The sequence below is a fragment of the Eubalaena glacialis genome, chromosome 2 (genome assembly GCF_028564815.1).
Source record: "Eubalaena glacialis isolate mEubGla1 chromosome 2, mEubGla1.1.hap2.+ XY, whole genome shotgun sequence".
Classification (NCBI taxonomy): Eukaryota; Metazoa; Chordata; class Mammalia; order Artiodactyla; family Balaenidae; genus Eubalaena; species Eubalaena glacialis.
Genome location: NC_083717.1, coordinates 35,676,277 through 35,699,554, shown reverse-complemented (window position 1 = coordinate 35,699,554; position 23,278 = coordinate 35,676,277). Strand labels below are relative to the sequence as shown.

Below are 23,278 nucleotides of genomic sequence, written 5' to 3'. Positions count from 1 at the left end.
CTGGGAAGCAGTCATTGTTAGCTCTGTCTTACAGCTGAGGAAGCTGGTCAAGTCAAAACTAGCTCAGAACCTAAATACACAGAGCAGTGCTAATCACAAGTGCATATATATAGTTTTGTAGTTTCTTCTACAAATATAAACACATGGAGAGGTTAAACTTTCCTAAGGTCAACAGCTAGTAAGCACTGGATCTGAGATCCACACCCACGCAGTTTACTCCAGAACTTACCTTTTAACCACAATGTAGGTAGGTCTTGCATATTTCTTGATAGATTTATTCCTAGGCATCTTATACTTTTTATGGCCATAGTAAGCAGGCTCTTTTAAAATATATTTTAGAGTTGTTTATTCCTGACAATTAGGAAAGCAACGAACACTCGCGTCTTTATCTTGTATCTAATCATCTTACTAAAGTTTATTATTTTGAATAGTTTTCAAATGATTTTGTTGTTTTTTTACAGGTAAACAATCACATCACTTACATGTAATGACAATTTTATCTCTTTTTTCCTATATTTATACCTATAATTTCTATTAACTATTGCACTGTATTAGCTAATGTCTCTAGAACAATGCTGAATCATGTTACACCAGGCAAATTTGTCGTTTCCAGCTTTAAAGGGAACATTACTAATGTTTCATCCTTAAGCATGTTGTTTGCTTTTGTTTTCTGTTAGCTGTTGTCAAATCAAAGAAATTTCCTTCTGTTTCTAACGTGGAAATTTCTAAACCTTTGAGCTAATATTTAGTTTATTTTAATTGGCTTTTTAAAAAATTAAAGTGTTTAAAGTTATTAATTTTCCTTTGAGTACAGCTTGGACAATATATCTTATATTTTGAGATGAAATAAACCATTACCATTATTTCACTCATTCAAAAATGTTTACAAAGTGCTTATTATATGTGAGACTTTATGCTGGTGCTAAGGATATGTGAACTAAGTTTCCTTACGAAACTTGATTTTAGAAGCCTTAATTTTGTGGTCCTCTAGGATCTTAAGATGGAAGATTGTCAACAAATGGGGTAGGCTTAACATGTCTGATTCTCGAGTGCCTTCTCCAAGCTCCCTGAGAAGTCCCAGCCTTAATTTTTAAATTTTAATTCCCTCCTTTGGAGGGAAACAGATGATTGCAATAAAAGGACATGAGGGCTTATGATAAACGTAAACACTGGATGCCACTGGCACGTAAAAGCTGTATTTAATGCAGACTGGAGAGAGGGGAAAGATTCCCACATGAAGGAACATCTAAGCTAATACTTTAGGACAAGTAGAAACACGTCAGGTGAAGGGGGTGGATGTGGCGGTGAGACTGTTTTAGGTAGAGGGAACAGCGTGCAAAAAGGCACAGACACGAAGGAAAATATAGTGCATTTGGGGAATCATAAATTGATTTTTTATGACTGGAGCTTAAAGTACATGGAGTAGGAGTGAGGAGAGATGACTACAGAGGTCAGCAAGTACCCATAAAATGAAAATTTATTATCCACAGTAAGGAGTTTGGTGGCATTTATCCTAAAGGAAATAGGAAATAGATTCATTCTTTTAAGCAGTGGTTAAAACTATCAGATTGCTGCTTCAGAAACATCATTCTGGATGTGAGGTAAAACGGGGACGAGGGAGGCAAGGGTCAGTAGGACCACTTAGGTGGTTACGGAAGCAATTGAGGTGAGACGCAAAGGGTGCTGAAACAATGGTGGGAGCAAGGGATCTGGAGAGAATAGATTCACTTAGTAAATATTAAAGAAGAAAAATCAGTAGGATTTGGTGACTGATGTTCTACGCGGGAGTGAAGGAGAAAAAGGATTTAAGGATGACATGCAGATAGAGGGTGGTGCCATTCATTGAAACAGGGAAAATAAGAGGAAGAGCAGACCTGCATGATAAATTCTTATAAGCATGTTGCGGCCTGAGAGGCAGGCGTCGAATTTAACACATACTCCTAGGAGCCTGCGGGAACACTCCGGGGACGAGGACCGGTGGGCGCCATTGTCATGCTCTCCCTCTGCTGTGCTCCAGAGCTTCAGAATCTCCCAGAAGAGAGCTTTTACACAAGTCTGCCCTGATTTTTGTGGCTGCCACCTGCGGATGCCTCTGGCTCGCCCGGCTCTGGAGGACAGGGGAGCCTGTGTTCCTGGTCCCTTGAGACCGTAATAATTGGTGTCACCCAGAAAAGAGCTCATATTCCTATCTGGCACCCTGATTTCTGTGATTGCTGTCAGGGGACACCTCTGTATCACGTGGCTCTGGTGGCCAATGGGGCTTATACGTGTGGGTCCCACAGGACTGTGACCAATGGAGAAAGAGTTCTTAAACAGCTACCACCCCCCAGGGCACAGCAAGAGGCCACAGACGCAGGTGCTCCTTCTTTCTGTGAAGGAGGCCTATTAGCTAAGCATCATGACTGCGCCCGAGGGGCAGGCTTCTGATTAAACATGCATCTTGGGGCTGACTGTGATCCCTCCCAGAGACCTCTGAGGGTGGGAGCTGTCTTCATGCTCACCCTCTGCCATGCTCCGGGGTGCCAGTGTTTCCTGCAGGCAAGCTTTATGTGCATCCAGTGCCCTGGTTTTTACCTCTGGTATCCTGTTTTTTTATTTTTTATTTTATATTGGAGTATAGTTGACTCACGATGTTGTGATAGTTTCGGGTGTACAGCAAAGTGATTCAGTTATACATACACGTGTATCTATTCTTTTTCAAATTCTTCTCCCATTTAGGTTATTAAAGAATACTGAGCAGAATTCCCTGCGCTATACAGTAGGTCCTTGTGGGTTGTCCGTTTAAAATATAGCAGTGTGTACGTGTCAATCCCAAACTCCCAATCTATCCCTCCCCCGAACCACGCTTTCCCCAGGCTAACCATAAGTTCATTCTCTAAGTCTGTGACTGTGTTTCTGTTTTGTAAGTCAGTTCATTTGTATCTGGTACCCTGGTTTTCGGGACTGCCACCCAAGGGATGTTCCTTGATCTGGTGGCTCTGGTGGCCAGGGGTGGAAGGGGTGGGTGTAGGGTTAGGGGTGGGGTGGAGGGGTGGGAGGGTAGGGAGGAGGCAGGGGGTGGTGGCTTGCATTCCTGGGTCCCACAGGACTGTGCCAATCAGAGAGGTAGTTCTTGGCAGGCTACCACCGCCAGGGCACTGCACAGACAACGGACTGAAACACACCCCCAGTCTTTCTATGAAGGAGGTCTCTTTGCTTGTCCTGGAGCTTTGGCCTGAGGGGCTGGCTTCAGGTCTGGCTCACATTTAGTGGCTTATGGAGCTGCTTTCAAGGAATGTAGGCTGTAGAATGTAGCGCCCCTTGGCGCTCTCCCTCCGCCTCGCGCCAGCTCACAACTATCACCCAGAAAAGGAAGTTATACACTCATTTGGAGCCCTGATTTCGGCAGCTGCCACCCAGGGGACCCCTCCAAATCTTCTGACGCTCGTGGGCATCAGGGATTACACGTACAGTCCCACAGGACTGTATATATCTGCATACTTAAAGGAAAAACTGATCCTGAGTGTCTAGCTTGCAGTCAGCCTGAATCTAGGTTCTGAGAGCCTCCCGTCTGAGACACTGACAGGTCTTAGCACATCCTCAACTATGAGGAGTTATTAAATACATACAGTAAGTCCCCTACATACAAACCTTCAAGTTGCGAACTTTCAAAGATGCAAACGTGCGTTCGCGTGTTCAATCACATAAGTTAGTTCACGTGTCTAGAGAACATTGACACATTGCATGCATCTTCTACAAGTGGTTGTGCTTTTGTGTACTCTACTGTACAGTACTGTATAGAGGACAGCAGTACAGTATCTTTATTTCAAGCCCAGGATGTCTGGAAGCAAGCGTAAAAGCAGCAGTGATATAGCTGGTACTTTTCAAGGTAATGTACTGTAAGATTAAAAATGTTTTCTTTATTTTTTGTGTTTGTTTTTTATGTATTATTTGTGTGAAAAGTATTATAAACCTATTACAGTACAGTACTATATAGCCGATTGTCTTAGTTGGGTACCTAGGCTAACTTTGTTGGACTTGCCAACAAATTAAACTTATGAACGCGCTCTTGGAACGGAACTCATTCATATGCAGGGGACTTACTGTAGTAGGCTGCTTGGACAAGCACAAAGGTTAGAGAGACAACCAGGAGCTGAAGCAGAGCTCAGTGACAAGGTTTATCTCCTTCATGAGGCTACTCCTTCAAAACTGAGTAAGCCTGTTGCTTCATCTGTATAGAAGCCAATACAGAGACATAGAGTGGTTGAATGGATGAAGAAACAAGACCCATCCACATGCTGCCTACAAGAGACCCCCTTTAGATGTAAGGATACACACAGACTGAAAGTGAAGGGATGCAAAAAGATATCCCATGCAACTAGAAGTTAATTTCACGAGGAAACCTGGAAAATCACACAGATGTGGAGACTGAAAAACATGCTACTGAACAACCAATGGATCATCTTGCTTTTCCAGATTTTCTTGGGGACATAGCACATACACTACCTAAGACTGACCTTGGTGATACAGTGGATGCTCTCGTGTGCTTCTTGAGTGCTAGTTCAATGCCATTTTTACTGCCTAACCTCAGCATTCTGACTCAGAGCTCTAATGAGCAGAAATTCCTCCTGGCCCCATCTAGATAGATCCCAACCAGCATCTCTGCTCCCAGTGCTGACTATACTTGGTATCTCTTTTACACATTTTATTTTTATTTCAAAGGGTAACATTAGGAAGAGCAAATCAGGTCTCCCTCTTTTCTGCCTAAAGACCACAGAAGTAAATCTGTGGTTTCCTGAAAGCCTCAGACCATACTGCTCAAAAATATCAAGAGAGTAAAGATGAGAGACTAGGTTAAATTTCTCTTGGGGGCTTCCCTGGTGGCGCAGTGGTTGAGAATCTGCCTGCCAATGCAGGGGACACGGTCCCCTGGTCCGGGAAGATCCCACATGCCGCGGAGCAAATGGGCCCGTGAGCCACAATTACTGAACCTGTGCATCTGGAGCCTGTGCTCCGCAACAAGAGAGGCCGCGATAGTGAGAGGCCCACGCACCGCGATGAAGAGTGGCCCCCGCTTGCCACAACTAGAGAAAACGCTCGCACAGAAACGAAGATCCAACACAGCCATAAATAAATAAATAAATAAATTAATTAATTAAAAAAATTTTTTAAAAAAACTCAGTATTTTAAAAAAAAAAGTAAAAAAAAAAATTTCTCTTGGGATTCCTTTCAGCTGAAAGATATGTGTGAGATAACTTCATCCGTTCATCCATCCACCCACCTGTCACTTTATATATTTATTCAACTCACTTTTATTATGTACCTCCTATGACCAGCACTCTTCTTGAGCATTATTACTGCATTAATCTCTCACCTCTCCAGTAGATCATGAGGATAGCGCCTGGCAAAGGGTAGACAAATGAATATTTGCTGAATGCATAAATGAGTGAACTGGGGAACGGACCTACTAGAAGAAAATTATATCCCAAAGATACGTCAGCATGACTTCCTGGTTATTCACCCCAGTGTTCTCTTCCAAATGGCAAAGATGAAATGCTGACTCTATTATGAAAAATCTTCGTTAAGTTCAGATGCTATTATTTTGGAATCTGTGGTAATTTACAAAAGGGTGGTATTAGCTGGGAGGAAAATAACCTCCGTAAATATTTTGAGGCGAAAAATGTGAAACATTTCAGAAATCCCTTCAAACACTTAACTAGCCTCCGTATATGTGAATTTAAATTGTTATTTATTAATTAAAGGGATTCCTTTAAGACCTCTGCTAAGTCATTCTCTCTTGAGTAACTGAACATTTTTTAAAGCAACACTAAGTTTGAAAATATTTTACAATTTAAGGATATTCAGATTTATCTCCTCCAACTAGTCCCAATTAAGGGGAGTTTTCTCAAATTATAAAACCTCTTACAGTGAGAGACCCTGAAGCACTTCACACGTATTGGCTTATTCATTATGCCTTTATCATAAGAAGCATGCAAGCAACAGTGCTGTGAATTCTAAATTGAAAAGAGGTGCACTAAAGCCCTTCAGCGAGGTAAAACAAGCCACGCGGGGTCCTCGGGGAAGAGCACTCCAGGCAGAGAGAACAGCTCACGCTTCAGCCCTGAAGCAGGGTTCTTACCATGGCGTCCCTGAACCTCATGTAGGTCCACAGACGGAATTCAGGGGTTTGTGACCTTTCCACTTACTCCAGCTGAGATTTAGCATTTCTATCAACTATGAACATAAGCAACAAACCAAGGTAGCAGTACCATGGACGCTGCAGCCAATGGAAATCACAGATATTTTCATATCACATTATAATTCTTACAGATATCTCACAATATCTTTTATACCATCACTACTTCAAAACTATGGTATTTATTGGACGAATGTTAGCTTTTCAATTGAATGCATTAGTAAAGAAACATATTATTAGATCGCATACTTGCTTTATTAATATTGTGATATCTGTATTTTGATTATAATTGGTTTTCTTTATAATATATAGTCTGCATCTGAAAACATTGTTCTGAGAAGCAGTCCCCTAGGCTTCATCAGACTAGACTTCAGGGCATGCTTCTCTTATTTTGGAAAAAGGTAAAAGAACACTGTGGCTGCAGGGATGTGAGCAAGGTCAGAGAAATGGCAGGTCGGGTGCGGGCTCAGATCATAGAGAGCCTTATAGGTCATTGTAAGGCTCTGGTTTTTACTCTAAAGGCTTTGAAGAGTTGTGTGTTCTGACTCTTGATTTTAAAGGGTTACTTTGACTGCTACGTTGAGAGTAGATTGTAGGGGGCAAGGGCAGAGAGGGAGACCAGCGGGGAGGCTGTGATTACAATCCAGCCTAGATATGATGGTGGGTTGGAGCAGCTTGGTAACAACTGAAGTGGTGAGAAATGTTCAGATTCTGGATATATTTTGAAGGTGACTATATGTTGAAGGATTTCTCTGGGGAATGGGGGATTGATGGATAGAGGACTATGTCAGAGAGAAATGCAGGTCAAAAATGATGTCAAGATTTTAGGCTCACACAACTGAAATAAAGGCACTGCCATTCTCTGAGACTCAGAAAAACTCCATGAAGAAGCAATTTTGGGAGCAAAACTCAGGCATTCAGTTTTGGATAAGTTAGGTTTGAAACATCTGATATTCACTGGGAGATGCTGAACAGGCACTTGGATCTGTTCACCTACAGCTTAGAGGAAAGGTCTGGGCTGGAAATACAAATCTAGGAGTTGTCAGCATACAGATGACATTTGAATCCTTGAGCATGAATGAGATTGATGAGGGAGTGAGTACAGCTAGAGAGCAGAAAATGTCTGAGGACTAGTCCTGAGGTACCCTGACTTAGAGATCAGAGATGTGAGGCAAAGCCAGCGGAGGAGGCTGAAAAGGAACAGGTGATATGGTGGGCGTAGAACCGGGAGTGTGGTTTCCCAGAAGCTGAGAAGAAAATATTTCACGAAGGAGGGAATAGGAACTGTCAAATGCAATCACTGTCAAAGGGCCAAGTAAAAGGTCTGAGGATTGACCAATGAATTGGCAATGCACAGACTTACATGGTGGGCCTGTTGGTAACCTTGACGACAGCTCTGAAGGTTGAGTGGTGCGGATAAACTTGGCTGGAGTGAGCTCACGAGAGGATGAGGGGAGATGAAATTAGAGACCCTACAAACTACTCTTGAGGCGTTTTGCTATGATGGAAATCGAGGAATGAGGCAGCAGCTGGAGGGGGGAGTGGAGTCAAGGTCAGCCTATCTAAAGGTGGCTTCACTCACCTGGAATTTGCAAAATCTTCCTAACTGTTCTCCCTGCTCCTACACTGGCCTTCCTTTCACTCTTTGATTCCCTACAGTCTATTTTCAACATGGTAGCCAGAGTGTTCCTCCTAAAACGTAGGTCAGATCATGTCATTCCTCCAATGGCTTCCATCTCCTTCAGAATAAAAAACAAAGTGCTTATGATGGCTTATATGGCGCTACGTGATCTGCCTCTATCATCTCAAAAAAAATGGAAAAAAAAAAGTGCTGAGAGCCAGAGAGAGACAGATTCTTGATGAAATCATTTATGTTCCTGAATCCAGATGTGTCCAAAGTTAGCTGCACCCTAGGACTTTTCAGTTTCCAGAGCCAGTAACTTCTCTATTTTTCTTGAGCCAGTTCGAGGTGGTTCTCTCACCCTTGTAACCATGGGCGTCTGGACAAAAAAGGTAGGTATGAAAACAACCCAGATGGCCAAATGGCCACAGCAGCACGCACTTCTGGGAACAAACTGCCATCATCGTGTTCCAAAAGAACATGTCAGAGATAAGAAGTTTGCAATGAGGACGGTGAGACCACAGCAGAATATGGCCCGACCTCTTCCTCCTCACTCTACACAACTAACCTGGCCAAGTTCATCAGCTTTTAAGAACACAGTGATAATTCCTATGCTGACAACGCCCACATCTGCCTGTCCAACCTGAACCTGTCCCTCGAGTTCAACACCAACAGCTCCTGGACGTCTCCCATCTGCGAGTCACAAAGGTGCCTCAAACGTAGTAAGTCCCACAGCAAATTCGTTCTCCCTCTCCTCTTACCTCCCCGTAGGCTTCTTCCGCATCATCATTTCAGCACCACATCTATCCAGCCTCCCCACCTCGGAGCCTCAGAGCCACGCTCGGATCTCGCCTCTGCATCCTCCATGTTTCATTTGCCACCAAGTTAGAAAAAAATCACTTCTAACTTAGGATGTTCCTGGATCATCTCCTCTTCTCCATTCTCATGGTCAGTGCTGTGGCTCAGGGCCAGAGTTCCTGCCTTAGTTACTGAAACAACCTCTTAGCTGGATTCCCTACTTGCCAACAATTCTTGTTTTTTTAAAATTTTTATTGGAGTATAGTTGATTTACAACGTTCTGTTAGTTTTAGGTGTACAGCAACGTGAAACAGTTATACATATACGTATATCCACTCTTCCTTAGATTCTTTTCCCAAATAGGTCATTATAGAGTATTGAGTACCTCCTACACCATTGGTGGGAATGTAAATTGGGACAACCATTATGGAGAACAGTATGGAGGTTCCTTAAAAAACTAATTACAGAACTACTGTATGATCCAGCAGTCCCACTCCTGGGCCAACAATTCTTCATGCAAAGTCAGAGGGAGCAAAGTGCTGGGCCCTGACTGCCTTCAGAAGCTCGTGGCCCTGGCATTGTCAGTTCCACATCATTTAGCTCCAGCCACACTCCTAGCCTCACCGTCCAACCCTCCTGCCTGGTCTCTCCTTCCACAGACCTCACACTGTAGCCAATTCCGTGTCCTGCAGCAAGCCTGCCCTTGCATGCCAGCTGTCCTCACTCATGCTCTTCACTCTGGAATGTTCCTACCTTTTCATCTTCATGGGCCTGGTCACACCTCCTGGGACCTCCCACACTGAGCTGCTTGTCTACTCCTCCCAGTTCCTACAGTGTTTTATTCGTGCGCACACTATCGCATTGACCACGTTATGTCATGGTCAGTATTGCGTCTTTCTGGGAGTTCCTTGCTGTCAGCTGGGCTTGTAGGAGGTGCTCAGAAGAGTGTGTCAAATTGAAAGCGTTCAAGGCTCTTTTTGGCTACGGCCATTCTCACTGGTGTGAGGTGATACCTCATTGTAGTTTTGATTTGCATTTCTCTAATAATTAGTGATGTTGAGCAAAATTGGGTCATTTGTAGAGATGTGGATGGACCTAGAAACTGTCATACCGGGTGAAGTAAGTCAGAAAGAGAAAAACAAATATCGTATATTAACGCATATATGTGGAATCTAGAAAAATGGTACCGATGAACCTATGTGTAGGGCAGGAATAGAGATGCAGACATAGAGAATGGACATGCGGACACGAAGGGGGAAGTGGAGGGGGAGATGAATTAGGAGATTAGGATTGACATATTTACACTACTACCATGTGTAAAACAGATAGCTAGTGGGAACCTGCTATATAGCACAGGGAGCTCAGCTTGGTGCTCTGTGATGGCCTAGATGGGTGGGATGGGGGCAGCTGTGGGAGGGAGGTTCAAGAGGGAGGGGATAGATGTATACATATAGCTGATTCACTTCGGTGTACAGCAGAAACTAACACAACATTGTAAAGCAATTATACTCCAATAATAATAATAATAAAAAAAGCGTTCAAGGCTCTTGTTATGGACTGGATGTTCATGCTTCATTCCTCCCACCTCCACCACCAAATTCATCTGTTGAAGCCCTAACCGCCCATAGGATGGCATTTGGAAATGGGGCTTTGGGAAGGTAATGAGCTTTAGATGAGTTCATGAGGGTGCATCTCCCATGATGGGATGAGTACCCTTATAAAAAAACAAAAGGAAGATACTGGAGATCTCTCTCTCTTTCCATCATGTGAGGAAACAATGAGAAGATGGCTGTCTCTAAGCCAGGAGGAGTTCTCACCAGACACTGAGCCTTCAGGCACCTTGACCTTGGACTTCCCAGCCTCCAACACTGGGAGAAATAAATGTCTGTTGTTTTAGCCACCCAGTCTATGGTATTTTGGTATAACAGCCTAAGCTAAGGCAGCTGTAGAGGAGGACTTGACTTTGGGGTTGTTGCCTGTCATGGGGCTCACCCCAAGGTCCTCAAGGCCTTAGGAAACAGGTTCTGCTGCATTCACACCCCTGGCTGGCTGAGACCCTAAGGGAAGGACGTCACCTTAGAGCATCTAGCGGGGTGCAGTCTCAATTCCTGCAGTGCCGTCCTGCTCTGGCCGCACCAGCTCGGAGTGACCAGGCTCCTCTGGCTACCCAGGGCTCCTGACAACCTCCAGAGCCTCTCCGCAGTTCAGCCGACCCGAAGTCTGAGCTGCAGGTGATTCCACGAGGGGAATGAGCTCCCGTTTCAGGGTGCTCCCTGAAGACACCCCACCTCAGTTGTTCTGAAACACAGAGCAGGGGCTGGTGAGGATGGTGGTGTGAACGCTGTGCTCAGGAATTCTGCGGTTCATCTCAGCAGAACTTACCGTTCAGCAGAAAGTTTTTAAAAAGGGGAAATCGCCCAGCATGATTTTTTTGGAGTCCATTTTGGTCACTAGTTATTCTGATTCTCTATGACTTCCTAGTTGCTTTCAGTCTCCCGTGCCTGTGCTTACATCACTTGGTGTAGGAGACGACACATCTGCCACTCAGACTGTCCCCCCACCAACAATCGCCTACACCTTTATGCAGACAAGACTCCATCCATCCACTGAATGCTCTGGAAGTGCCTACTATGTGCCCACACTCCTCTAGGTGCTGGGGTCCTAGCTTTGCTGGCATGCTGAACATCAGCTTCTCCCACCGTTAGGCTTTCAGCAGAGTACAAGGAGGGTAAGACTCCTCTCAGGAGTCGGCATCTTTTTTCAGCAATCTGAGGAAACAAACTCTATGGGCCTCTCACTTCGTATGAGGCCTCAGGCAACCATCAGCCAGCGAGTTTCCTCAGGGCTGAGACATGCAGATTGACCTCAGGAACCCCGGAGCAGTGCCTTACACACAGCAGGCATGTTGAAATAAATTGAATGGAACAAACTACAGGTCAGAGGAGTTGTTCTGATCTACAGTATATAACTCTGGTTTTCTTTTTTCTTTCTTTCTTTTTTTTTTAAGCTTTAGAGCTCTTTCATTTTTTAAAAAATATTTATTTTTTAAAATTTATTTATTTTTATTTTTTGGCCGCATGGGGTCTTAGCTGCAGTGCCCAGTCTCTTCGTGGCGGCACACAGGCTTCTCTCTAGCTGAGGCGTACGGGCTCAGTAGTTGTGGCGCACGGGCTTAGCTGCCCCGCGGCACGTGAGATTGTAGTTCCCCGACCAGGGATCGAACCCATGTCCCCTGCATCGGAAGGCGGATTCTTAACCACTGGACCACCAGGGAAGTCCCTCTGGTTGTCTCCTAAAGAGGGTGATGCTTCTCCTTCAGAATATCTTGCAAGGTTTAGACGCGTGCATTCGTAGGCAGGGGCTGCATAAGACGGAGGGAAGAATCTAGAGTTCCTATGGCGATCCCAGGAGGTTAGGGGTGAGGACAGGAAGGCTGAGGGTGAAGGAGAACAGGGAGAAGAAGGGCTGAGTCATGACATGCCTTTGCCATGATCCCTGCATCTTCGGCCTGGCTTGAAAACCTCACCAAGTGCTTGGTATTAATGGATGTCCTCCTATGAGCAGAAACCAGTCATGGAAGTGAGTTTTTCATCCTTGGTTGATGGAGGGCAAAAGAGAGACCATACCAGGTCGGTGCAAGAGAGAGTGAGAAGCAGAGGGTCCAGGGCAGTGTAAGCCCCCAAGAACTATCCAAAGTCACTTCCAGAAGGCTTTGGAATCTCCAAACCCTTCTGGAACTGACAGGGGTCAGAGACAATTTAAACCTAAACCTCCACATGGCAAGGGTATGATACTGAGTTTACACAGATAGTAATGTTCTACACAGATAAGGAATTTCAGAAAACAAAACTAAACTTAGCAACTTTTTAGATGTAAAGGGGGAGACAAAGGTCTCCAGTGCTGAGGAAAGGAGCTGACCCTGCAACTCAACACCTAGAGCATCACTGCACCTGTGAATGTTTTCAAAGAACTGCAGAGGCCAGAGGAAACTCAGATGGAATTCTTTATGGTCTTTCAAACCTACAAATGTTTGCTCTGTTGAAACAGCCATAAAATGTCAGAAATAGTTTAAACTTATTTATCTAACCTCAAAGACAGGCTATTTCCCCCAAGACTTAACAGCTCTGAAACCTTCAACGTTCTGTTTCCACAATGCTGAAATCGTTTTTGAAAGGCAAATGTTATGGAAAAAAAGTTCAGATCTGGAGGGGCTGTGAAAAACACGTGTTGCAAAAAGACTGCACCTCTGGGGTGTCTTTAAAATAATCACTGTTTAAAGACAAATTTCCTTCACCCTTGAAGGGCTCATGAAATAGTCTATACTATAAAATCCTTGGCCTCTTCAGACTGCTCTAAAATGCTAGATTTTTCTATCAATGTATCACATATATTACACTTGTATGTTTTGTTCATTGGTTTGTTTCCTCCAGCTACTCAACACTCATACTGTGTTTTTTCCACAGATGAAAACTGAACATTTAAGCTACCATTAGTCACCTCCAGGGAATGGGAAGAAATGATGTTGCCAGTTTATAAGATTAGAGGCAAACTGAACACAGTGTAGGCAAAGCACAAAGGGAGTCATTACTAATCAATGAAACAAATGAACAAGAGTTCACGGTTTCAGTGTCAAAGAGAATATCTCAAAGCTACTAGCACAAAAGGTACATACCCTTCTTGACTGGCGGGTCAATCTTCACAATGCAGTACATTTTGCAAGGCATTTTCCTCTTTTGAGTTCACTGCATACCCTTTTGTTCTTTTGGCAATAGATATGTAACTATGTTTTTTGGATATAAAGGATTACCCTTCAATGAGGCCATATCCAGAACTTCCTCCAAATATAAGGCTCTGGCTTTTACCATTCACAGAATTCTCTTGAATAGCTATGGAAGTACTTCCTCTTTAGTAGAATTATGTTAACAGATTGGCATAATCAGGTCCCCAAGTAATCTGATCTGAGGACCTTAGAAACAATCTGGGTCATAGCATCGATCCCCAATTCCATAATCAAGAGTTTTTCCTCAAAGGTTTTCAGAACGTGTTTATTTTGCCATAGAGGAAGGGTGCCAGCAAGTCCTCTTCCTGGTGTGGTCATCCCTGACCTCTCAGCAACCCTGGACTCCTGCTTTGCTTCGGACTGAGCAGTTCTCTTTAACTCCAACAGTCGTATCTCACAAGCACTACACAGTTCAATGCTGGATAGTGTCCTCTGGGGTCCCGTTTATAGGTTAGAAAGGACCCCTGAGAGTTATTCTATATATTATCTGGAAACCGAAAACCTCCAGTGGTTCCCTGAAGAACAAGACTCAAAGTCAAAGCTGGTGCATATCAAGCGCAGGGATGCATGCTGGAGTTCACAAGTGGTGACAACCACTGAGCCCAGCACAGGGAATTCCTCGACAGCAGCTCAAATGGGGATAATCTTGCGACATTAGGAGGCCCTTCCTGATAAACATCAATTTTGGTAATCTATCAATGTAACGTTGGGACGTGGATGGACAAATAGCTTTGATACGTTCCTTAAAAGCTACATTCAATGTATGGCTTCTTTGGAAGTCATACACCATGACCTACAAGTTGATCTTGCTGCGGCCACCAGCAAACCCTGGGAACTACGTGTGGGCTGCTGTCAGTGGGGCTCCCGGGGTGATCTCTCAAGGCTTGGTTGACTCCCCAAGGCTCCCTTTCCTCGTCCCTCAAGGCACTGACGCTTCTCTTGTGTCTCTGAGCTGCCCCACTTACCCTGTTGAGCAGTTCCTTTCTCCTTAGGAGTGATGGGGAGTAAGATTCAGTTTTCCTAGCTCCATAGCTTTGACACTTCTTGGAGGAGAAAAGCACAAAAGCCCTTCAATGTACGGGTACCACTGCTCACAACAGCTCATCCTCCGGCCCCAGGAGCCTCACCGTTCTCACCTCGCTGTGGGTAACGCTAAGCTTTTCTACGTGCCTTCTCTCCACTGGGGACTTAGTTGCTATTCTCTTTTATCACTTGGAAAATGTCTACTAATTCTTAAAGAGCCATCTTAAGGCCGCTCTTCCATGACCCCCTCTGACACTGAAGCTGATTCCTCCTTTGTGGACCTTTGAACATGCTGACATGCCTATTCCACCTTCAGAATGAGCCCAGAGCATGGCCCCGGCCCTGCCATTTAACCCCAGTTTCTGGTTCACTCCTTGTTACCCACTGTTTCCTGAGGGAGAGTCTCTCATTTTGAGATAGCATTTGAGATAAGTTCCAGGAGACACTTTGGCCCCACTTACTGGCTAAAGCACTGGCTCTTAACCTTAGCCTTGGCTACACATTAGAATCTTCTCGGGAGCTTTAAAAAACCTTGATTCTCAGGCCATACCGCAGACAAATTAAATCAGACTCTCTCAGGGCAGGGTGGGGTGGGGTCGGAGGTGATGTCCAGGCCTGAACTGACACTATCCATGGTAATAAAATGGCTTGAGCAGATTGTCTGTCAGTCATGAAAATGAACACATGGGTGTTCAATTATCAAATACATAACTAGCGGGAATAAATGAATGAAAAATGAGAAGAAACAGAGGGGCTCCTAAATTGGGATGGTACTAAAGATGCTGAAATTCTATTCCGGTCCTCTGTTATCGCACCCTAATGTGGGGTGTTCTCCTCACAGTGACTGTTTTTCTAACATCAATAGTTCCTGAATGCCTTTTTCAGGCTGTACCGAGAAGCTTTTTAAAATTTCTGGAGGTTGAATTCCAACTAAATTTCCTATCCTCAAGTCCCCACCTTCTGTGGGTCCTGTGCACCCTGCTCTCTCTCTAGGAAGGCGCAATTAGGGCAGAGGCGTGAACGTGGACAAACAAGTCATCCGAGGGCTTCTGATGGTTCTGTGTGTTTAACATGAGAAGGATTCCTCCAGCCTCCACAGCTATCCTGAGCTCTCCATCCATGTCCAGGGGATCTCAGAGCATAAAAGAGCTAAAGTTGAGACCCCTGGGGGGCAGAGAGCAAGTAGGGCCTTTCTAACAAGATAAGCAGATACGATTGGTTTGAGGCGTTGCCTCTTACTGCCTTTAAAGAAAAGCTCCCCAACTGTTCCCTAGCAGATCTCAGACAGGTCTGGGGAGCTCAGCAACGACCACTCTGGCTTCCGCTCCGACAGCATCTGAGGAGCCAAGAGGACACAGGGCCCACCCCAGGCACCACTCAGAGACCCGGGGGAGTGAAGCAACTTGTCACATTAGAAACCTGAGCTTCAGAAGATCACCAAGAGAAGACCTGAAGTCGGAAAGCAAAGAGGAGGAGCCCAGGAGGAACCCTGCCTACAGGATCAGTATCCAGCAGGCTCCCCCAGGACCGAGTCATTACAATTTAGGTGGGCTTAATGTGTCTTCATATCAGAACTGTGGTAATGAAAAAACCATGGGGGTAAAAGCTATCATGGCAGAGAGCTTATATATTAGTTTGGGAGTCATAAGCCCTATGCTAGTGTTCCAACCAGTGGCTTTCAAACAGTAGCAGAACCGATTCTTAACTTTTTTTTATATATATATATAAGGAAGTCCAATTCACAAAACTGCAGAAACGTGGAGGTCTCTTAGTTGTACTGTATGCTGTGGGAGAGGGTAGGTAGGGTTGAAAGGTAAGTTTGGGGTCCCTGACAAGGCTCCATGGAACCTACAGTTTGAAACTCGGTTTCTCCACTGGTCTATTTATGGCGCATAGAAGTAAGGTGCATGGTTATTTGGAGGACAGAGGATAAACGGGCACAACGTGAAATCACATGATAAAAAGCCTTGTGGGTCAGCTGTTTTTACAATGTGAAGGGGTGAAGGTTAACACGGGGCTGGGTGTCTGTGAAGTTTTCAGGGCAGAGAAACATTTTGGTGCGACTGACGACACGAGTGGGGAATAGATATTTGGGGAGGAAAGAAGTGTTGCTGATGACAGGACTGGCCCACGAGAGCTGTGGTCTGAATGCTTCAAGAGATGGTGGGGGGCTTCCCTGGTGGCGCAGTGGTTGAGAATCTGCCTGCTAATGCAGGGGACACGGGTTCGAGCCCTGGTCTGGGAAGATCCCACATGCCGCGGAGCAACAAGGCCCGTGAGCCACAACTACTGAGCCTGCGCATCTGGAGCCTGTGCTCTGCAACAAGAGAGGCCGCGATAGTGAGAGGCCCGCGCACCGCGATGAAGAGTGGCCCCCGCTCGCCGCAACTAGAGAAAGCCCTCGCACAGAAAAGAAGACCCAACACAGCCAAAAATAAATAAATAAATAAATTAATTAATTTTAAAAAAAAGTTAAAAAAAAAAAAAGAGATGTTGGGACTCAGTCTCTGCAGACACAGAAGCCCAAGCACATGGCTTTTTGCAATAAGTATGAAATTTGATAGGTGCTTGAATAGCCCTTTCTGTTTTTCATTCTGCACATCTAGCTACCTTATGCCAGCATTTCCTTCTACTTCTTGACTGTGTAGAGATTCATGTTTCCTCCAAATGGGAAATTGAGATGGATCAAAGGAGAAGAAAATCATGTTCCAAGGAGCATTCAGAATCTTCAGAGGATCTTCAAAGAATAGACAATTGCTTTACATAATCCAAGTATGAGTACAAAGAGGCCTGGGGCAAGTATATCAAGGGTTAGGTGAGGCAGCGGGGAGTCATTACCGCACGGTGCATGACTCGCCATGTTCCTTTCCTGCTACAGCAGTGATGGGCGAGGCATGCATCAAGGTGGGGCCTCAATCCTCCTGGGGACAGAGGGGGCACTCTCAGGTAGACCTCTGGCCTAACACTGGCTGGCATCCTGCAGTCTGGCGAGAGGCCAGCCTCTCCGTGGACTCTGCCTGGATCCTAGACCTCCCACCATGGGACAGTTCTCCAGTGGGCCCTGGCTGCTGCTCATACCTGAGCCTCTGACACCTGGTCCCTAAGCTGCAGCACATCGTAAGTCCTGCCTCAGACCTCTGCTTTGACACTCTCCTCTCTGATTAGACCACCTGGGTCCCCATTCTGCTGTCTCAAGCCCAGAGCCTCCTTCTCCCTCCAGTTCCTTTGGAGTCACACAGACTTGGGATTAAATCTTAGCTCCCACACTCGTTACATATATACACAAGGGTAAGTAACTGCACGTAGGGACTTTGCTGGCGGTCCAGTGGTTAAGGCTTCTCCTTCCAATGCAGTGGGGGCGGGTTCGATCCCTGGTCAGGGAGCTAAGATCTCACATGCCTCGCAGCCAAAAAACCAAAACATAAAACAGAAGCAATATTGTAACAAATTCAATAAAGACTTTAAAAATGGTCCACGTCAAAAAACAAAAAAATCTTAAAAAAAAAAAACGTAATTGCACATCCCTGAGCATGTTTACTCTTTAGCAACACAAAGATAATGATAATATCCACCTCATAGCCTATTCAAGCTGACACATATTAGGTACTCAAGTTATTGTTATCTGGGGTGATGAGTGTTGATGGTTTTTCAATATGTTTCTTACTGAGATGCTGCCTGTCAGCATATAATCCTTAGCTCTTTGCAATGTAGTTTCTCTCCATGTTTGACTTACCTCTGTGCCAACGTCCCAGCCCTAGCCTGGGGACGACTGTGTCCCAGATCCTCAATTAATGACACATCCATTGCTAACTGCTTGATATGCCTGCTCTCTCTTGGATAAGCTCTCCAGAGGCATGGAATCCTAATTTAATATCTTGAGTGACTGGCTCCACAATCCAATCAATGACCAGCGATGCGATTTCACTGAGCTTAATTGATGGCTTTCTGCAGTTTCTTTTCCCCCCAACTTTGCATCCATACTGTAGACAGAATGTTCTTTTTAAACACAGATTGGAAGATAGCCTCGTCCACCAGAGGGCAGACAGCAGAAGCAAGAAGAACTAAAATCCTGCAGCCTGTGGAACAAAAACCACATTCACACAAAGACAGGCAAGATGAAAAGGCAGAGGGCTATGTACCAGATGAAGGAACAAGATAAAACCCCAGAAGAACAACTAAATGAAGTGGAGAGAAGGAACCTTTCAGAAAAAGAATTCAGAATAATGATAGTGATGATGATCCAGGACCTCGGAAAAAAAATGGAGGCAAAGATCGAGAAGATGCAAGAAATATTTAACAGACCTAGAAGAATTAAAGAACAAACAAACAGAGATGAACAATACAGTAACTGAAATGAAAACTACACTAGAAGGAATCAATAGCAGAATAACTGAGGCAGAAGAACGGATAAGTGACCTGGAAGACAGAATGGTGGAATTCACTGCTGTGGAACAGAATAAAGAAAAAAGAAGGAAGAGAAATGAAGACAGCCTAAGAGACCTCTGGGACAACATTAAACACACCAACATTCGCATTATAGGGGTCCCAGAAGGAGAAGAGAGAGAGAAAGGACCTGAGAAAATATGTGGAGAGATTATAGTCGAAAACTTCCCTAACATGGGAGAGGAAATAGCCACCCAAGTCCAGGAAGCACAGAGAGCCCCATACAGGATAAACCCAAGGAGAAACACACTGAGACACATAGTAATGAAATTGGCAAAAATTAAAGACAAATAAAAATTATTAAAAGCAGCAAGGGAAAAACGACAAATAACATACAAGGGAACTCCCATAAGGTTAACAGCTGATTTCTCAGCAGAAACTCTACAAGCCAGAAGGGAGTGGCATGATATACTTAAAGTGAAGAAAGGGAAGAACCTACAACCAAGATTACTCTACCGCCAAGGATCTCATTCAGATTTGATGGAGAAATCAAAAGCTTTACAGACAAGCAAAAGCTAAGAGAATTCAGCACCACCAAACCAGCTCTACAACAAATGCTAAAGGAACTTCTCTAAGTGGGAAACACAAGAGAAGAAAAGGACCTACAAAAACAAACCCAAAACAATTAACAAAATGGTCATAGGAACATACATATCAATAATTACCCTAAACGTGGTAAATGCTCCAACCAAAAGACACAGGCTTGCTGAATGCATACAAAAACAAGACCCATATATATGCTGTCTACAGGAGACCCACTTCAGACCTAGGGACACATTCAGACTGAAAGGGAGGGGATGGAAAAAGATATTCCATGCAAATGGAAATCAAAAGAAAGCTGGAGTAGCAATACTCATATCAGATAAAATAGACTTGAAAATAAAGAATGTTATAAGAGACAAGGAAGGACACTACGTAATGATCAGGGGATCAATCCAAGAAGAAGATATAACAGTTATAAATATATATGCACCCAACATAGGAGCACCTCAATACATAAGGCAACTGCTAACAGCTATAAAGGAGGAAATTGACAGTAACACAATAATAGTGGGGGACTTTAACACCTCACTTACACCAATGGACAGATCATCCAAAATGAAAATAAATAAGGAAACAGAAGCTTTAAATGACACAATAGACCAGATAGATTTAATTGATATTTATAGGACGTTCCATCCAAAAACAGCAGATTACACTTTCTTCTCAAGTGTGCACGGAACATTCTCCAGGATAGATCACATCCTGGGTCACAAATCAAGCCTCAGTAAATTTAAGAAAATTGAAATCATCAATCATCTTTTCTGACCACAACGCTATGAGATTAGAAATGAATTACAGGGAAAAAAACGTAAAAAACACAAACACATGGAGGCGAAACAATACGTTACTAAATAACCAAGAGATCACTGACAAAATCAAAGAGGAAATAAAAAAACCTAGAGACAAATGACAATGAAAACACGATGATCCAAAACCTATGGGATGCAGCAAAAGCAGTTCTAAGAGGGAAGTTTATAGCTATACAAGCCTACCTCAAGAAACAAGAAAAATCTCAAATAAACAATCTAACCTTACACCTAAAGGAACTAGAGAAAGAAGAACAAACAAAACGGTTAGCAGAAGGAAAGAAATCATAAAGATCGGAGCAGAGATAAATGAAATAGAAACAAAGAAAACAATAGCAAAGATCAATAAAACTAAAAGCTGGTTCTTTGAGAAGATAAACAAAATTGATAAACCATTAGCCAGACTCATCAAGAAAAAGAGGGAGAGGACTCAAATCAATAAACTTAGAAATGAAAAAGGAGAAGTTACAACAGACACCACAGAAATACAAAGCATCCTAAGAGACTACTACAAGCACCTGTATGCCAATAAAATGGACAGCCTGGAAGAAATGGACAAACTCTTAGAAAGGTATAAGCTTCCAAGACTGAACCAGAAAGAAATAGAAAATATGAACAGACCAATCACAAGCACTGAAATTGAAACTGTGATTAAAAATCTTCCAACAAACAAAAGTCCAGGACAGATGACTTCACAGGTGAATTCTATCAAACATTTAGAGAAGAGCTAACACCCATCCTTCTCAAGCTCTTCCAAAAAATTGCAGAGGAAGGAACACTCCCAAACTCATTCTATGAGGCCGCCATCACCCTGATACCAAAACCAGACAAAGATACTACAAAAAAAGAAAATTACTGACCAATATCACTGATGAATATAGATACAAAAATCCTCAACAAAATACTAGCAAACAGAATCCAACAACACATTAAAAGGATCATACACCGTGAGCAAGGGGGATTTATCCCAGAGATGCAAGTATTCTTCAATATACGCAAATCAATCAATGTGATACACCATACTAACAAACTGAAGAATAAAAACCATATGATCATCTCAATAGATGGAGAAAAAGTTTTGACAAAATTCAACACGCATTTATGATAAAAACTCTCCAAAAAGTGGGCATAGAGGGAACCTACCTCAACATAATAGAGGCCATATACGACAAACCCCCAGCAAACATCATTCTCAATGGTGAAAAACTGAAAGCATTTCCTCTAAGATCAGGAACAAGACAAGGATGTCCACTCTTGCCACTATTATTCAACATAGTTTTGGAAGTCCTAGCCACGGCAATCAGAGAAGAAAAAGAAATAAAAGGAATAAAAACTGGAAAAGAAGAAGTAAAACTGTCACTGTTTGCAGATGACATGATACTATACATAGAGAATCCTAAAGATGCCACCAGAAAACTACTAGAGCTAATCAATGAATGTGTTAAAGTTGCAGGATACAAAATTAATGCACAGAAATCTCTTGCATTCCTATATACTAATAATGAAAAATCTGAAAGAGAAATTAAGGAAACACTCCCATTTACCAATGCAACAAAAAGAATAAAATGCCTAGGAATAAACCTACCAAGGGAGACAAAAGACCTGTATGCCGAAAACTATAAGACACTGATGAAAGAAATTAAAGATGATACCAACAGATGGAGAGATATACCCTGTTCTTGGATTGGAAGAATCAATATTGTGAAAATGACTATACTACCCAAAGCAATCTACAGATTCAATGCAATCCCTATCAAATTACCAATGGCATTTTTTACGGAACTAGAACAAAAAATCTTAAAATTTGTATGGAGACACAAAAGACCCCGAATAGCCAAAGCAGTCTTGAGGGAAAAAAAACGGAGCTGGAGGAATCAGACTCCCTGACTTCAGACTATACTATAAAGCTACAGTAATCAAGACAATATGGTACTGGCACAAAAACAGAAACATCGATCAATGGAACAAGATAGAAAGCCCAGAGATAAACCCACGCACCTATGGTCAACTAATCTATGACAAAGGAGGCAAGGATATAGAATGGAGAAAAGACAGTCTCTTCAATACGTGGTGCTGGGAAAACTGGACAACTACATGTAAAAGAATGAAATTAGAACACTCCCTAACACCATACACAAAAATAAACTCAAAATGGATTAGAGACCTAAATGTAAGACCAGACACTCTAAAACTCTTAGAGGAAAACATAGGAAGAACACTCTTTGACATAAATCACAGCAAGATCTTTTTTGATCCACCTCCTAGAGTAATGGAAATAAAAACAAAAATAAACAAATGGGACCTAATGAAACTTCAAAGCTTTTGCACAGCAAAGGAAACCATAAACAAGACGAAAAGACAACCCTCAGAATGGGAGAAAATATTTGCAAACGAATCAACGGACAAAGGATTAATCTCCAAAATATATAAACAGCTCATGCAGCTCAATATTAAGAAAACAAACAACCCAATCCAAAAATGGGCAGAAGACCTACATAGACATTTCTCCAAAGAAGACATACAGATGGCCAAGAAGCACATGTAAAGCTGCTCAACATCACTAATTATTAGAGAAATGCAAATCAAAACTACAATGAGGTATCACCTCACACCAGTTAGAATGAGCATCATCAGAAAGTCTACAAGCAACAAATGCTGGAGAGGGTGTGGAGAAAAGGGAACCCTCTTGCACTGCTGGTGGGAATGTAAATTGATACAGCCACTATGGAGGACAGTATGAAGGTTCCTTAAAAATCTAAAAACAGAATTACCATATGATCCAGCAATCCCACTACTGGGAATATACCCAGAGAAAACCATAATTCAAAAAGACACATGCACCCCAATGTTCATTGCAGCACTACTTACAATAGCCAGGTCACGGAAGCAACCTAAATGCCCATCGACAGATGAATGGATAAAGAAGATGTGGTACATGTATACAATGGACTATTACTCCGCCATAAAAAGGAACGAAATTGGGTCATTTGTTGAGACGTGGATGGATCTAGAGACTGTCATACAGAGTGAAGTAAGTCAGAAAGAGAAAAACAAATATCGTATACTAACGCATGTATGTGGAACCTAGA

The 23,278-nt window shown here is 43.3% G+C and overlaps 1 protein-coding gene across 2 annotated transcripts in view; it reads left to right on the top strand.

Moving 5' to 3' along the window:
• LOC133083891 (elongation factor-like GTPase 1) overlaps positions 1-23,278 on the top strand; it is a 77,398-nt gene that overhangs the window by 51,464 nt on the left and 2,656 nt on the right. The window contains exon 8 of one of the 2 annotated variants that reach the window (XR_009699324.1): positions 13,058-13,107. The exons of the other annotated variant lie outside the window; for it this stretch is intronic. The gene's annotated coding sequence lies outside the window, so the exon portion shown is untranslated. Of the gene's footprint in view, positions 1-13,057; positions 13,108-23,278 lie in introns of those variants that run through there. 2 annotated transcript variants of the gene reach the window in all.